Genomic DNA, 17983 nt, shown 5'->3' on the forward strand with positions numbered 1-17983 from the left:
GCAGCTGACAAAGAGCAGCGCTTCACTTACCATAACGTGGAACGAAGCAGACTCATCAAGTGGAAGATGCGAGGCGGGAAAACCAAGAGGAAGCTGTCGCAAAAAGGAAGCAGACGGAAATGCTTTAGCGGCTGACCGTGGTACAATCCAGGAACACCAACAAGAGCCGGTGAGTTCTCCCAGAGACAGTGGGGACACGGGTGTGTTGACGGCCAGGTCAAATGCAAGTAATTGCAAATCAAGCAACCAAGAGAGAAAGAGCGAAAGGACTTCATGTTAAAGGGGGAATTTAACTAAGAGCAACAACCTTACAAATAAGAGAATGTATACAGTAGAAGTATAAGGGAAACCTGGACAGGATTATATATCAAGTAGATACATTGACAAATAATGTATATGTGCAACTCTGGGAGAGGGCAGAAACCCTGTATAAACAGAAGCCCTGTCAAGTGAGTATACCAGGCAATTATAAAGGTGTGAATACAAGAAGCCCTGCCAGGGCAATGTGAAATAAAGAAGTCCTGATAAGAAATATCAGGACTAAGAAAGGGATTGTTTTAACCAGGAGAGAAGGAGCAAAGCCCTGGCAGAAAAGTATACCAGGTGTCCTGAAAGAGACAATTACAAAGCCAGCTGTATGTGTCAGTGTTGTTGGCCAAGCAAGGAACTGTTTGTGAAACCGAGAGTAAAGAGAAATCCAGGGCAAGAGAATCACCCTCTGAAGCAAGAACCTTTATCCTTGAATAACTTGTGTTGGAGCCATTTGTTCTTTTATGAACATGGTTCTAAACCACTCAAGGTTAAAGACATTCCCACCGTACAGCCGAGAACATTGCGTCTGGACAGGGCTGGTTATGGTTGGAGGCAGCCCTCAAGATGTTCGCGAGTACAAGACCTACTCAATAACAGCTTTAACCCTCACACTCTTGTACTAACTAGTTGGAATACTTGCAAGTACAGCAATTTATTCAAGGCTCTGAACCAGACTAACTTCTTCCCCAACAGGGATGTTCTACTTTTTCAAGAAGCAATGGCTGTCTCATCCTGAATTACAGGGTTTCCAAACTTACACCAAACCAGCCACTAGAGGCCTGATCAGTTGCCCTACACGAGGTCTTGCCATCGCCTTGGACCTTAGTCTGAAGGCCAAATACAAAGAAATAACCACCAAACAAGCTGTATAGTTTTCTCCTGACCAGATATCCTGGTCTTTAATCTTTATTGAAATCCAAAGAAAATTTGAACCAACTTCATGCAGGATGGTTTGTAAGATTTAATGACCAAATTGTTGGACTTGGATTACTCACACAAAATTGTTATAGATAGTTACTAGGACGCAAATTGTGCAGAGTGGGCCAGAACTAAACACGTTTCGCCCACAACCCATGCCAGGTTCTTTCGGCACGTGGTCAACAGTGGTACAGCTTCATGCAATCTTGGGGTCTCTACCTGGCCCTACCTCGAAGAACTACTGAAGAGGTGGTGGTGTCGACTTGGAGTAGAAGTCTGTTGGCTTTGTGGATTGACCAAATTCACTTTTCTAGTCCTCTTTATACTTGTTTGGGCTGCTCGCTATCCACAAGCTGGGCTTCAGTGACCACTCAATCTTAGAGCTCAATATGGACTTGGTCTTGAGTGGACAACGTTTTGGCAGCCCTGGTTCCACTTTCTGCAGCCAGGGGTGGGTCAACGGTGAAGTGGCATCACAAACTGTCGCAAGGGGGTGGTCCTGGGAGTTCTTCTGCCGGACATTTGTCCCAGTTACGAGAGCCTTGCACAGATTATTTAGCTCACTATCTTTCACAGAGAAAGACAAAGGCAATGAGACTGTTGAATCAACTGGGTGGCAATAGTCTGACCGTCTTCAAAAACGACAGGTTTAATATTGCAACATCACACCACTCATAACTGTTGAGACAAGGTCAAGTTGCGAGGTTTAAAGCCACCTTGCCATGTTTTTGACAATTGTACTACACAGGCAAAAAAAAGAAAAGACAACTAAGGGAACTACAAAAAACACTTTATGACGGAAACCTATATAGTTCATGAAAGTGGCTTATTATGCAACGACATAAGAACACAGTGAAGAACCTAAGAATGCAATTATACATCAATGACAATCAGACCATCCTGGAGAAGCTGAAACACCACACTGCAGAATTCTGGGCCATGATTGGGTCCAAGTTAGGAACAGCCAAACGCAACATGATTTGCAGCAAGTACTTGGCTGGATTACTACTCAATCAATTTTAAACCACCTGTAAGGGTGGTTTCAGGGGATCAGAGACTGACGGGCCACACCGGATGGCATGGCGCAGATTTTACTGAAGAGCAACCTTCAAGCTTGGGTTGCTCCATTGGGGTTTCTGTTCTCATCTATCTTCTCTACTCACTAGCAGACATCGACTCTGCTTTTGCTTTTCAAATTTCCCAGGCTCCGGTGTATGCGAGCAACCAATGGAGGGCTCGCTGGGCTTGTGGCCGCCTTCGCTCCACATTGCTCTACACCTCCTTCTTGGCATGCGTCTTATTTTTCCCAACCATAAAAATATCCCACCACCGATCCTAACAACTATAGGCCATAAATGCTCCTAGATGCAGCAAGTAAAATATTTACTTCTTTACTACTTTGTGATCTCAATCACTCGTTGCAGCATCTGGAGTGCTTAAATGTTTTCAGGTGGGCTTCTGATCAGGTATGGGAACGGCTCTTAATGCCACAGTAGAACCAGTTACTTACCCCTGGTAACGTTCTTTCGACTGGATGTTCCTCCAACTTATTCCTCATCTTTGACATGTAATGTCCAGATTTGACTGCTTCAAGAAAAAGAATTCGGCAGAGGGCGTCCTGCGTCGATGGCGTTGCGTCAATGTTGCTCAAAGGCCTGCATCAAGGGTGACGTCATCAGATGTTATAAGTAGCACGCACAGTGCCTGTTGGCCTCAGTTCTGTTTTTACCCCTCTTCGTGTGTCAGAATTGCCCATAAGCGCGGACCGGACAGTACACACCCTTGTGGGAATGAAAGCTGTAATAGCATGGAAAATTCAAAAGAGGAGTAGGTTGGGAAGGCAATGAGGAATACGGTGGAGGAACATCCAGTCGGAAAAAGGGTACATGCGGTAAGTAACTTGTTCTTTGAATGGATTTTGTCCTCCAACGTATTCCTCATCTTAGACAGACTCCCAAACCAGTATCCATGGTAGGAGGAGGGTGGGAATTTAGACATGCAGAATTTTCAAAGGGCAGAATAAAGGACCGCCTTGCCAAAAGCAACACCCTGAGCGTGGGAAGTTTCCAAAGAGTAATGCTTGGTAAACGTGTGTATGGATGACCACGTTACAACATCACATATGTTTTTAATAGGGACACCACACTGCAGGGCAGACGAAGTGGCCATGCCTCTGGTGGAATGAGCACACAAACCCTCAGGAGGGTCCTTGCCTGCCAGCCTGTAGCATTCCGAAATAGCTAGGATGATCCAACTAGACGAGGTCTGTTTGGAAACAGCTTGGCCTAACCTGTGTCCTGTATACCCTATATAGAGTTGGTCATCCACCCTCAATTTGGACATCAAAATCTTAACACCCTCCCAGGGTCCAAACGATGCAGCCTTTCCTCTTCCTTACTAGGATGCTGGGGAGGATAGAATGCTGGTAGCACAATTTTCTGCCGTAGGTGAAACTCCGAAACAACCTTAGGCAAAAAGGAGGGCTTCACCCTCAATACAACCCTGTCCTTGTGGAATATGGTTCCCCACCCCATGAGTGAGGCGTTCGTCACTACAGTTATATCAGGCCATGGTTGCCAAAAGTGTTTGCCCTTCAGAACATTGTCCTCGCAGGTCCACCACAGCAGATCCCGTGAGACTCTAGGTGGAATCTGGAGGCGGTCCGACATCGGTCCTGTAAACTGGGACCATTGCGATCGGAGAGCCCATTGAAGGGATCTCATCCTCAAACGGGCATCTTGCAACAGGAAAATGCAGGATGCCATGAGGCCAAGCAATCTCAAGAACTCGAAGGCCAGAAGATTCTGGGCATGCTGGAATTTCGTAACCATCTGGAGAATGTCTTGAGTCTTCACCTTGGGAGGCGAGCACTTTCCCAAGGAAGTGTCTAACACAGCCAGATGTACTGGAGCTGTTAGGAAGGAGTCCTAGGGGACTTCTTGAAAATGAGGGAGAAGCCCAGTCTGTGAAGAGAGCGGCAGGCAACATTGAGATAATCATGGGCTTGTTAGGGAGAACGGACCCTGATCAGCCAATCGTCCAGGTAGGGGGAGTCGTAAATCCCTCCTCTCCTGAGATGCCCTGCCACCACCACCATCAGCTTGGTGAACACCCTTGAGGGCGGATTCAACCAGAATGGCAGGACACGAAACTGATAGTGCGAGCCACCAACGGCGAACCTCAGGTATTTCCTGTGCTTGGGATGGATTGGCACATGAAAATAAGCATCCTAAAGGTCCAATGACACCAACCAATCCTGAAGTTGGAGGGCCTGAAGGATCCGAGAAGGAGTGACCATCTTGAATTTGTCTTTCCTATGGAACTTGTTAAAGTATCTCAAGTCCAAGATGGTTCTCAGTCCCCAGTCCTTTTTGGGAAACAAAAAATATGGGGAATACCAACCCTTGTAGCTCTCCGCTACAGGTACTGGTTCTACAGCGCCTTTCTCTAGCAGGGTTAAAATCTCCTGCTCATGGAGCAGATCCGGAATCCTCAAAGAGTGTTCCCCGGTGGATTGGTCTGAGGCTTCTTGAAAAGGGAAGGCAGTAGCCGTAGGCTATATATTTCCAGAGCCCACACATATGAAGTAATGGCTCGCCATTCTTCGAGATGCTGAGACAGCCTGCACCCCACTAGTGAATTGTAACTGAAGCCTTAAGAGCGGTTTTGAAGCAGCTGTTGCAGAGGCTGATGGCACAGAGGCTGCTGCTGGAGCGGACTTGGCACCTCTACCTCGAACACCACGAGGGAACTTAAGTTGGCCCCTTTGACTGCCCATTCCCCTCTGCAAATCAGGAGTAATTACTAAAGGATCTACCCCTCCATGGTGGTCCACTAGCACGAAAACGCTGAGGTTGCCTAACAGTGGCACTTAAAGACTTGGCAGCCACCTTAGAGGTCCGCAACTTCCCAAGGCTCTCGCCAGCCTTGCTGCCAAAAAGATGAGACCCGTCAAATGGCATGTTGAAGAGATGAGCCTCCACATCATGTGAAAAACCTGAACCATGCAAAGCTGCACACAATGATGCTCATGGCCATGGATCTGCTAATACTATCCGCAGAATCCAATACATATTGGAGGGACACACACATGGCCTCCTTGCCGTCCTTAACAATAGCTAGGAAGCCGCCCCCTTCATCCTCTTCTGGAATGTGCTCCGCAGCCTTGGAGATGCACTTCCACAGAGTGTCCGAAGATTTCGCCAGTGCAAAGGTGGAGTTGGTTGATTTTAATGCCATACCCTACGCTGAAAATACCTTCCGTGCTCATCCATCTACACGCTTATCGGCCCTATCAGGAGGGATGGTAGGGTACGCGGCCTGCTTCGAGGTAGCTGTAGCTGCCTGGACCACAAGACTCTCGGGAGCGGGGTGTTGTGACAGATAGCCGGGGTCACTACTGGAGGGGCAGTATTTTCTTGTTAGAGACTTGTCCAATGCCGGATTAGTTTCTGGGGTCTCCCAATTCCTTGCCACCCTTTTTTGCAGAGCCACATGGCATCCATAAGATCATCCTGATAAGGGACTGGTGGCCTGGACCAGCCCAAGTACTCCGCCACTTTAGACAAAAGGTGCCTATATGAGTCGGCATGCTCCCCATGGTCTGGCTTGCCGAACTCCAGCTCAGGAGAGGTATCAATCCCACTTGCGCTATGTAAAGTGCCACACACTATGTAAAGTGTCCTGCATCCTGCACTCCTCTGAAACGAGGCACATTAGGTGTGCCACACCGGAGCCCAAAGGCAACCTCCTCCTCTGAATGTTCCTCCTCAAAAATAGAAGTGAGGTTTCTAAAAAAAAAAAAAAAAATCCTTTTTCGGAAGAGGGCAAAGCTTTTCTCTGGTATGGAGGCCAGAAGCTTGGAATGCTTCGAAGGCGTCGACTGAGATTTAGCCAAAGCCTTTCTAGGAGGATAAACAGGCTGAACCGGTAAACTAGGCCCCACCGGCGTCGACGACTTCTGCGTCGACGGTTTGTTTGTTTATTTTATTTATATAGCGTGCATGACCCAGAGGTATCTGGGCGCTTTCCAGGTAACATACATATTTACATTACATATAAAGGGCATACAGATAAGGCAGAACACATAGTACATACATCATTGTAAGGGCAAAGGCAGAATACAGGCAGATGATAAAGGGCTAAACACAGTCATGTCGGGTAAGTGGTAATACAATTGGGTATGGGGTCAAGTAGGGGGCTAGGTAGCAGTAAGTAGGTGCTGGGCCGCAGTAAACTAGTTTTTGCCGAGTATCCAAGAGGTAACGCATCTCCTAGCGGTGTCGGCATCTGCGTCGACAGCAGTGAAAAAGACGCAACCGGCGCCAACAACGGCTTTGAGGGCTTGGAAGGCCTCAACGAAGTCGGAGACTGTGACCTCTCGCTCCGCTTCGAGTGTTCCTTGGGCCCCTTGCCACAAGGCCTTGAGGGCACTCGATGGGAATCACGCAGAGTACCCCGGCTCGAGGGCGCGCGACTATCGGGTCGAGACCGTTCCTTGACGGCTTCTACAGAAGGCGCAGACAGAGCCTTGCCCTGTCTCAAAAATCTTAAGCATCTCCACCCAGAAAGCTTCCCACTCTGCCGGTGTCGATGACTTGGAGGGGCATGTGACCCTCTGGTGGGTACCGCCTGACTAAGACGACGAGGAAGGCGGCAGCAGGTGCCTTTGCTTTGACCGCTTCGACGAGGACGAAGAGTGATGAGAAACACTACGTGACCCGGTCGGGATTTACAGGGCTTTATTTCACAGACAATATTCAGCCTCTTGTTCTTACTATGAAATGAGTGGGATTGTGTTATTGAATTTCTTGGCCCCATGCAAAAAAAATGTAAACATTTTACAAAGGTAGGACCATAATTCTGATAATAAAATACTGCTTTTAGTTCAGGGTTCACCTTTAAACCTTCCTAAATTATCTTTTGTGCTTTATTCTTTAACAGTGATCATCAAGGAAAATATACATTATTTTACCAATGCCACATATTTCCCTGCAGAATGCTTTACAATTGTTACAAGGGACAGAAACATGTTGGAATCTTACATACATGAGATATTTTCCATGTTGCAATTGACAATTTAATCCTTTTCACGGTTTCCTTCTCTTTGTTATGTTTGTAGTATATTGGGTCATTATACTTTTGTATTGAATTTAATACAGGGACTGGTTTGTTTTTGTACCACATGCATTTGTGTTACATTTATTATCTGTGTTACATTTATTATCTGAGTAGACCCTTCCTTATTTTCATACTTCAGATTTATTGTAATTAACTGAATGATTTTCGAATATGCATTTTATTTAAAACTCCCACTATTTATCTATTAGTTTCAATTTACTCACAATTTTGGGCAGGCTCCATTTCAGAGAGAACATATGCGAGAACTTTCTAGGATTAATAGGCCTGTCCTCTCCTTTTTTCTGGAGTCTTGACTTAGAGGTCCCTCTGTCGCTCAGCACCCACGTAGTGTCAATGGGCTTAGTAAAAACTTGCTGGGAGAGGGAGCAGTGATGCTGACCTCCATCCCCAAACTAGCATAATGAAAGAAGATGTTGGCAAGAGTATGTAGTAATTTCAAGGCAACACCAGGCAATATGGTGAGAAAAAATTATTCAGGTACTACTTAGCAAGCTTGGGAGCACCACGGCACTGAATGGCCGTACCCACCAATGGCAGATGGCAATATCTGGAATCTGTGTACCTGGACATTTTCTGGCATTTCCTAGCACAGTTGGGAGTACACGAGCATATAACAGCAATAGCTGGGATAGTATAGATGGGAGCATAACATGGAAATACCTGGAGAATGATGGACGCGACTGGGCTGTCAAAAGTGGGCCAATGGTGAATGCCTACACAAAAGTTAAAGCTACCGGCATGGTTTTGTTTGAGCGTCAAACCTCTCCAGGAGTGAGCAGCAGCTCCAAGTGCCAGTAATCAAGAATAACAGATTAAGCTACAATTAAATAAGACCGAATACCTTGGCCGAAGCAGGTGAAGAGTTTGTCCTCTCAGATTTAAAGTCTGACCTACAACACTGGTGAATCTGAATAAGGGTGTTGGAAAATATGTTTCGTGTATTGTTTCTCTTCAATTGTACAAGATAATTTGATATAGGTATAACTTCCATCTAGTAATCATCACCCTCCCCACCTCCGTTTGCCCCGTCGTGCACAAGAGTGTGTGCGTGTACACACACACACCACCCCCCCCAGTATATTGTAAAGTTACCACTCCTAAGCAATATAGACATTACCAACTCCAGATGGGTAGCTCACGTATGGTGAGAACATTTATAGGGTGTAATGGCTTCCATTATGCAGTGTAGGTATGGCCGCAAAAAGTGCTGGGAAGGTAGTAAGTAATGACACAAGCAAAAAAAGGTAATTACGTCAGTGGTAAACATTTCATTTTGCAAGCTACTATCCCGCCTTAAAAAGTCCCTTGCCACCGCTATTCTGTATACACGCACATAGACCGCACAACATTTCTTAGTTGTCAAGAGCTAATTATCACTAGCCAATGCAAGAGCCAATTTTGCACCCAGATTAAATTCATGAGATCGTGCAGATAAGGCCCCATTAGGCAGTACATTGGCCTACCCTTTAAGTAGTAAAGTTGCATCAAAACCAAATATTACACAATTCGGTAGATCGGTAGGTAATGCATTTGTATAGCGAACTGCTCGCCTCGAAGGAGGCACTGAGGCACAAACATATGAAAAAACCTCTACCTTCCGCGCTGGAAAAGCGTTTAACTCGGAAAGAGCTAGGTCGTCAAACAACATCTGAATTCTAGATGGTTCGAAATGGTCAAAGATGGGATGGGAGGCCATTACAAATCTTAGGCGCTAATATACTGAAGGATTGGCCTCCCCAACGCTGGTAATTCATCTTCAGCACTTTCAACCGATTGGCTGAAGCAGATTTTAATTGTCCTCGAGTGGTTTACCACACAAAGTGAACATGAATAAAGGATGGTCCTTTATGGTAGACATTTATGTGTACCATACAGAGTGTCCTGAAGTATATCCTTTTTACCACAGTCTTTATGGACAGAAGAAATATTAGCCCGCCTGCTCAGATGAAACAGAACTCTGGCAGCAGCATTCTAAATTATTTGCAATTAAAAAAGCTTTTTCTTAGACAAACCAAGATATATTGCATTACAATAATCCAAGTGACTCAAGATAAAAAGCATTCATGATTTGGATGCTTCCTGGAAAGGTAAAATAGTCCAGAAGAACAAGTTATTTACCCCATGTAACTTTCTTTTGACTGTATGTTCCCCCCAGGAACTTAAGTAACTTGTTCTTCGAATCGATTGTGTCCTCCCACCACATATTGCTCATCTTATGATCGACTGCTTCTGTCTTAGTCTGCGCCCAAGCACAAGCGTGAAAGGTGCTCCTGATATTCAGCCATGGCTTCCGGAGTAACTGTATCCGATGAGGTCATGGAAGTGTTTAATGATATGAAGGTGAGGAAGGCTTCATCGCCAGAAGAGATCAAGAAGAGGAAGAAGGCAGTCATATTCTGACTCATTCCAGACAAAAGCATGTTAAGAAGGGAAAGAAATTTTAGTTGGGGATTGTTGTGACCTTGACTATGTGTACAGTCACTTTATTAAACCGCTTCCAAAGGATGATTGCCGTTACGCAAGGGAGTATCTGCTCTTCATCTTCTGGGCTCTGGAATGTTCACCTTTGAAAAGTAAAATAATTTATGCAAGCACCAAGGATGGATTTAGGAAAAAGTGGACAGGAGTCGAACACGAGCATCAGGTGAACAACCAGGAAGATATCGAAGATCGTTGTACTGTGGCTAACAAGGTGGGGCCAACAGTCATTAGCCTGGGGGGCAAGCCCATATGAAGCGGCGGTGTCTGTGCCAATTACTGAAGGAGCATCCACCTATGCGTCTTGTGCTACCTTTTGTTGGGGTTGAGGGAGAGAAGGTGCAGCATCTTTTGTTCAGACCTTGTCCTGTTAGCATGCCAGTAGACTCCCAAAGCAGTATCTGGTTCTTTTAGAGGAGGGATTAAGAATCAAGAGTTATTGTTTGTCCAGAATGGAGCATAGAACTGCCTTCCCAAATCTTCCTTCATTGTTAGAAGTGTCTAAACATTAATGTTTTATGAATGTGTGCAAGGTGGACCAGGTAGCTGCCTCACAGATGTGCTTTATCGGTACTCTCCTCTGAAAGGCAGAGGAAGTTGCTATGCCCCTAGTGTAATGAGCCCTTAAACCATCTGGGGGATCTTTCCCAGCTAGCCTGTAGCACTCTGAAACTGCCAATATGCTCCATCTGGATAGGGTCTGTTTGGTGACTGACAGACCTAGTTAGTGTCTTGCGTATCCAATGAAAAGTTGGGCGTATTGTCGCACCATTGACATCCTTGAAATATAAAAGCTTTGAGCTCTCCTCTGATCGAGTCTATGGAATCTTTCCTCTTCCTTGCTAGAATGAGGTGGAGGATAGATGGCCGGAAGCAAAATGTTCTGTGCTAAATGGTAACCCGACACAATCCCAGGTATAAAAGAGGGTTTTACCTTAAGGACAACCTTATCCTTGTACAAATAAGGGTTAGCTGAGGTTTACAGGATAATGCCCGCAACTCACTCACCCTGCTAGCTGATGTTATCACTATTAACAAAATGGTTTTGTAAGTTAGCAGCCTTAAAGGGCAGGAATGGAGTGGCTCGAAAGGAGCACACGTCAAAGACTTTGAAACCAAGTTAAGGTCCCAAGTTGGTATTCGGAATGGTGTACGAGGAAACATATTTGTAAGTCCTTTAAGAAATTGAATTAATAAAAAGGTATTTTGAAATAGGATGCCTCTACCGAGGTGCGCTTGAATATGGAAAGCATTGTTAAATAACCCTTGATTGTTCCAATCTGGAGCCTTCCTCACCCATGCAAATCTGAGTATGACAGTGCTTGCCGTCATGGCCTTGCTAACGCCATCAGAAGTGTCCAGACCTGAATGCAATGACTCCCACATGGCCTCCTTGCCATACCTTACCAAGTTCATGAAGCAGTCTATTTCTTCACCCTCAGGGATGTGATCAGCCGCCACTGCTATGCAGTCCCACAAGGTGAATGTAAACTTTGCAAGGGAACATTTGGAATTAGCAGACTTTTAAGCCATGCTGCTTGCAGAAAATACTTTCTTTGCACAAGAATCAACACGTTTGTTATCCCTATTAGGTGGAATGATTGGGTACACAGATTGCTTGGAGGCAGATGTAGCTGCTTGTACTACTAGGCTTTAAGTTGGATGTATTGACAGGGTCGCTACTGGATGGCCTGTATTTCTTCATCAGATTTTTGTTTACTGCCGGGCTGGACTCTGGAGCCTCCCAGTTTGCTGCAACCCTTTTTTTGCAGTGCCACATGGAATGGTAATATAGGGTCATATTGAGGCCCTTTGTCCAATATATCAAGTCAGGCCATCTTGTTCAAAAGCAGGAGCTGGTCCACTCCATCCCGGGAATTCCACAGGTCTGTTTCCCAAAATCTAGTTCTGGGGAGGTGCCGACCCCACTAGCTGATTGTAGGGTGTCATGCAGTTGCCCAACCCTGGTCTCTTCTGAAATGAAACATTCAGGTATTCAGTATGTCAATTGGAGACCACATGGAGGGGTGTCATATGCGGTTTCATAGCCCTCATATATGGATGTTAAGGATTTAAACCCCTGCACTTGCATGTTCTCAATGTCAATGTGCCTATTAAGATCGTTTTGTTCTCATTGTTTTTATCCTCCCTTGTAATCCTCCCTTGCCTCGTCGCGCCATGAAACACTGGTGTATGGGTGCGAAATCAAACTATCATATCATAAAGAAATCCTTTTTAGGTAAATGTTTAAAAACCTTTTCCTGGCTTTTTTGTGGTAAAGGCATTGAACAATGTACAATCAGTGGCGTCAATGGCTTGACTTTGTCCTTGAGCTTCGAGGGACTGGACCACAACTAATTCTTTGATGATTTCTCATCGAGTACTCGAAAATTTGAGTAGTCTTAGGCTTACGACCCGTGGTCGAGGGCGCACAGGTTTTTGCCTTGGCCTCATGCTTATAAACGACCATAGCATGGCCACTTTTCTTATGCTGGAGGATGGGGCCTGAACCTCGAAGATTTTGCACATCTTCATCCTAGAGTTCCCGCTCCTCTTTTGAGGAAGATTTAGCCAGGCAGACTACGCTCCTTTCTGAGGAAGAAGGTGGTGATCTGTGCCTTTGCTTTGATTTTTTTGATGACTACGAGTGTCTGCTCCTCGAGTGGGACCATTTTTTTGATAATTTCGACTCGTGGAATGGCCCAAGTTTAGATGGAGTGGACAGGGATTTGGAAACAATCATACTCACCAACAGTTTAGCTTTGCACTCTTTCAAGACCTTACCTGTCATCGACTGCCGGGGTCGACAGTCATTGGTTACATGCTCGATACCCAGACAGCAGATACATATCTTATGGGGGTCCATGATGGACATTTTGGTGCAGCAATTTGGGCACTTTTTGAAGCCTGCCTTTGGAGTATTGGGAGCTGAAGACGAGGTCATTTTTAATGCGTTTTTTTGAAGAAAACTGAAGCACGCCATAATTCTCAAAGCTGTCGCATTCGCAGAAAAACAGAAGTGAAGCCAACGGGCTCTGCACGTGGTATATATACTCGATGGTGACATCAGCTGAGATGGAAGCCCTTGAGGGACATCGAGTCGACCGCACACAGCGCCCTCTGCCGAGAAACATTGTTTTCCGAAGCAGCTGAAGCTGGAAGCCAAGGTATCATAAGATGAACAATACGTGGGAGGACAATCCAGTCTTAACCTTTCTATAGATATTAGTTGAAAAAAGCTAATGCTCACAGGTTTGTGGCAAAAGGGTAAGATTTGAGTCAAGGCAAACACCCAGATTTACGAACAGATGTTACAGGTGTATGACACATACCAAAGAAGTAGGCCAGAAGTTGGTGCTCTCCGTTACTCTCTGGGATGATGAATCATGCATCACATATACATGCATCAGGCCTTTTCTTTGCAGAAGATAACCTTGGTTTTTTGCGCATTAAGTTGCAGGCGATTTATAGACATCCAGTACCCAACTTGCTCTATGCATGCTTTATTAACATTGATTGGATCTTGATTAATACCTTCTAGTAGCTGGAAAGGTTGGGTATAATCTGCATACTCGCATCCCAGCAGCATGCAAAAGGTCAGCCAATGGTTTCAAGTACATATTTAAAATAAGTGGACTGAAGGAAGACCCATGGGGTACTCCACAAATGATAGATGTTTGAGAAGATTGAAATGGTGCAAGAGAGATCTGTTGGGCTCAGTCATTCAAATACCATTTGACCGAGTTCCAGGGTATTCCTTTTGGACGTATTCTATATGTCCCAGAAGGATGTTGTGGTCCATGGTATCGAAGGCTGCAGACACATTTAATAAAATCAACACATCTGTTGAGTCAATCCATACCCTTACATTGTCCGAGGCAGCCTTTACCACTGATTCTGTATTAAAAGCTGAACAGAAACATGCTTGTGCTTCATGAAACCACCCATTTTCTGCAGTTAAAGTCTGGAGTGGAGATGTTGCTACAGCCTCCAACAGCTTGGCGACAACTGCGAAATAGGTTGACAAATAGCTGGGCATGTTGGGTCAAGAAATGGCTTTTTAATTAGCAGTTACCGCCACCCTTTTTAGTGAGCTAGGTACCACTCCTAAAGACAAAGATTGATTGATAATATTGCAAATGTCACAAAACAAGAGCGCCCCATTTTTTAAGACCTGCCGAACAAGGGCCCGAGTTGAGCCCGATGGTCATGACTCAGCCATGACAAATTGGCAAACATGGCAAAGATGTTCACGTACTCCATCGGATGTAACAAATACATCAGGGTTGCATGCTAAGAATGAGACCATCAACTGAGCTCCGATATTCAGAATCTTCATATCCAAAAAAAGCAGCCAGCTCATCACAAAGATTGAGAGGGCTTTGGAGAAGATCCTGCAGCTTGCAAGAAGCATAACTCATGTAAGAGTTTGAACAGATCCTTACTGCTATTGGAACTTAAAGATAATCACTCTGCAACATACAAAAAATAAAAAAAATGCATCCTTTTATATCCACTCACGTCTGAAATAAGCGGGTCCACTGGATAAACCTCTGTATTCACCAGATGAGACTTTTTTGCACTTCTAATTTCCTCACTACACAAAGATTTTTTTTTACATTGAGTAAATTTGACCATTTTTCATCTTGGCTGGAGCAAGAATATCTGCCACTGACCCAAATTCTTCATAAGTGGGATAGTAAAGAGGAAAGATCAAAGGAATAAGAGGAATAAGGTTAAGCTAGTCCCTAGGAGAGGGAAGACATCGGGGGTAGAGAGTGGAAATTGGGGAGAGGGGGAGAAACTGAGGAGAGAGGGGACTTCAGGGAGAGGGAGGACTTCGGGGGGGGAGAGAGAAGGTAACAAAAGGATGCTGGATTAGAGAAGGAGGGAAGAGAAGTAGTAAGGGAAAGGAAAGAGGAGCGGGTGAGTGTGAGAAAGGACCAGGGTGTCTGCAATTGGCACAAATAACCCATCATTCTGTTTTTGAACACTGGGAATAGGAGACATTAGAAGAACCCCAGAGGAAGCCAGATAGACATTGCTTTGACCTTTAGGTTCTCACCTAAGCTAACCTTACGTAGAAGGTACTTCGAGCGCTACTTGGGGGAACCCAGGATTTAGAAAAACCTGGGCTAGGGAAGGAAACCCCACAAAAGACAATAGAGGGAAGCCCAGTAGGGTATACCCCTCCACCCCTTTTCAGCCTGGTAGATATTCAACAATCTGCTCCTATTAACCATTTCACAGTGAAATTGTTTAGAAGAATAAAAGCCCTTGAACTGTCTCCCAGTTTATGTGAATTATTAAGGTCAAGCGCCCCAAAAAAAGTAATACAGTGACTGCTTAGAGTAGGAAATATAATCCGATATGGCATCTGGTGGAGCTGAGCAACTATATTTTTTCCTCATGGCTGAGGTCCAAACAATATTTTTCCTCCAGGGTGGTGGAGGGGAAGGGGGGCTCGGCAACAATATGTTTTACCCAAGGGGGTGCTCAGCATTAAAAAAAAGTGAATATCACTGCATTAGGCAATAAATATCCTGGGCTGGTGGGATGCATTCCCAGTCTTTTGTAAGAAAACAGAATGCTCCATCTATTTCACAAGCTTAGAAAGTGTGGCTATATCTTCCCTTCCCATTCCCCCTGCCCCCCCCCCACCTCCCTCCCAGCATGGGGAGTTTGATAATGGCAAGGCAACAAAACTTGCCTCCTCAAATCAAACGAAAACGTATTGATTTGTGGTCGATGTGTTCTGATGAGCAATGAAAGACCGTAAAGCCATTTAGAAGTACAATAGCCTCAAAATACATTCAAACGGCCCATTGTCATTTTAATGAATGGCTCAACCAGTCCTTAAATATTTTTGCCCTTGGTGTGTGTGGTGTGTATAAAACGCTCAGGAAAACTGACATCAAGACCAATGGCAGGACAGACAGTTGAGGAAAGAAAAGCAGGGAGGCAACGGTAGAGAAAAAGAAAGGAGTAGGTAAGGATGGCTACAGGAGAACGCTGTAGCGTGCACAGCAAAATGAAGACAGTAAGGCAGACAGGAGGATTGAGAGTAGACTGAAAAAGAATGCAATAGAGAGACAGCATAATATTGAGCAGACCCAGCAGATTAATAGAAAGGCATTGTAGGCACAGCAATAAAACAATACCCAGCACAGTAAGGAATTACAAAGTGATTCTATTGCACAGTAACATGTATGCCATTTGCGGCACTGTATTTGATGTGCAGACCGGTTTTAAAGTAACTGAAGGGAAACGTGTACATAAACGGATGTACAGTCATTTTTAGTTTTGGCTTAAGCACAGCTAGGGAGAAATGACATAGGAGAAGTGACACAAAACTTGTAAGTGTTTGGTTATTTACCCACCCATTGACTGTCCATGGCCATGATGAACCCTATGGCCCCTGCCCACCCAAAGCACACCCTCCTGTGATCTCCGAGATAGGGTTATCAAGTCTTACCATCAAATTTGGTACACAAAGTGCACTGCCAGTGTTTTTTCAAAGCAATCTTCTGAGAGTTAAGGACTTCATTGGAGCTGCAAACATGCTACTGTGTAATGTTAATGTTAAAGGATATTTGTACCGCGCACTATCACCACCGGAGTGGTCCCCTTGCGCTCTAGCGGCTCTGAAAAATGGAGAAGGGGGGGGGGGGTTGAGTTAGTGGGATTAAGCTGGAAAAGTGCAAGAGAGCAGTGATGTGCTGTTGGCAGCATCAGCACGGTAGGTCCGGCTGGGCTTGGGGTGTTTTATGGTCGGAAGTCGTTGCGTGCTGTTGTGCAAGTCTATGTGTGATTTGTTTTGTTGTTGCAATGTAGTGAAGTTTGTGCGGATTGCTGTGTTTTAGGTTTGTGATTGTGTTTGGTTAGAGTTTGAGAGGTGTATGAAGAGGGATGAGATTGTTAGTGGATTGGTTAGTTGGTATTGCTGTCCTTGCAATCGTGTCTAGGCGTGATGCTTGCATTCATTCACTGTTCCATCTGACTGTGGCTAATCGTCAATATCATGTCTAGATGTGAGGCAGGCTAGTGATCACAATTCTATCCAAGTGTGGCACTTGTCATCATCGACAGTTTAATCTAGATATGGCACACGCCAACATTCACAATCCTATCTAGATGCGATGTCAGCTAAATTAAGAATTACAGCTAAGTGTGGCACATGCTAAAATACACAATCCTGTCTAGATGTGACAAAGCTAGAATTCCATCCAAGTGTGACACATGCTAACATTCACAATCCTATCTAGATGTGATGACAGCTAAGTTAAGAATTCCAGCTAAGTGTGGCACATGCTAACATACACAATCCTGTCTAGATGTGACAAAGCTAGAATTCCATCTAACTGTGGCACATGCTAACTTTGTTACACCTGTCTAAGTGTGACGCAAGGTAATCTTGATCGTTCTCTGCATGTGTGGCACTAGTCAGCATTGGTTAGAACGCTAGTGTGTAGTGGAATGCAACATTTACAGTTCAGTCAAGACTGGATTTAGGCTGATAGCCACAAAATCTCTTTGGGTATACAAGGTGCAGTTCTATGGCAGTTTACGCTATGGAAGGTAAGATAGAGTGGAAAGGGCTTTCTGGAATAGAGCGATTGCTCTACTCCCCACCCATGCCACACTCAGTTTTGTTGGTGTTTGGCTTCCTTTGCTTTCCTGAGGACACCTGCAGACATATCTTGGAGCCGCCTATGTAGGGGCTGCCCTTTGCCTTGGGGCCCTTAGCCACAGGGGCTGCCGGGCAGAGGGCTGCCCTGGGAGGGTGAATTAAGTGCAGCGATCCAGCCAATGGCGGGTGGAGGGAGGGAGCACGGAGGGGAAACAAAATATGTGTGCTGGGGGCTAGGCCCTCTCCAGCATCCACAGGGCGAATAGCCAATGGGAGCCAAGGGGAGGCGGGTCAATGGAGGGGGAAGCTGCAAGGCAGCTCCGAAGCCCGCGAGGCTCCAGCTGGATATTCCAGCGCCATGATGGTGCGGGGGGGGGGGGGCCAGGAGGACCGCATTCATGTGCTTACCTCAGTGCCAGGATGGAGGATAAATAAAAAAATGTAAACCAGGACTGCCGTCAACCAGTATTTATAAGCACTATGCATGTCTTTCACTGATGTCCT

The 17983-nt window shown here is 45.3% G+C and overlaps 1 protein-coding gene and 1 pseudogene across 2 annotated transcripts in view; one reads left to right on the top strand and one right to left on the bottom strand.

The window, feature by feature from the left end:
• PRCC (proline rich mitotic checkpoint control factor) overlaps positions 1-17983 on the bottom strand; it is a 433632-nt gene that overhangs the window by 262427 nt on the left and 153222 nt on the right. The window lies entirely within an intron of this gene.
• On the top strand, positions 9648-10105 carry LOC138448050 (cofilin-1 pseudogene; annotated as a pseudogene).

The sequence above is a fragment of the Ambystoma mexicanum genome, chromosome 1p (genome assembly GCF_040938575.1).
Source record: "Ambystoma mexicanum isolate Mex_15411 chromosome 1p, UKY_AmexF1_1, whole genome shotgun sequence".
Classification (NCBI taxonomy): domain Eukaryota; kingdom Metazoa; phylum Chordata; class Amphibia; order Caudata; family Ambystomatidae; genus Ambystoma; species Ambystoma mexicanum.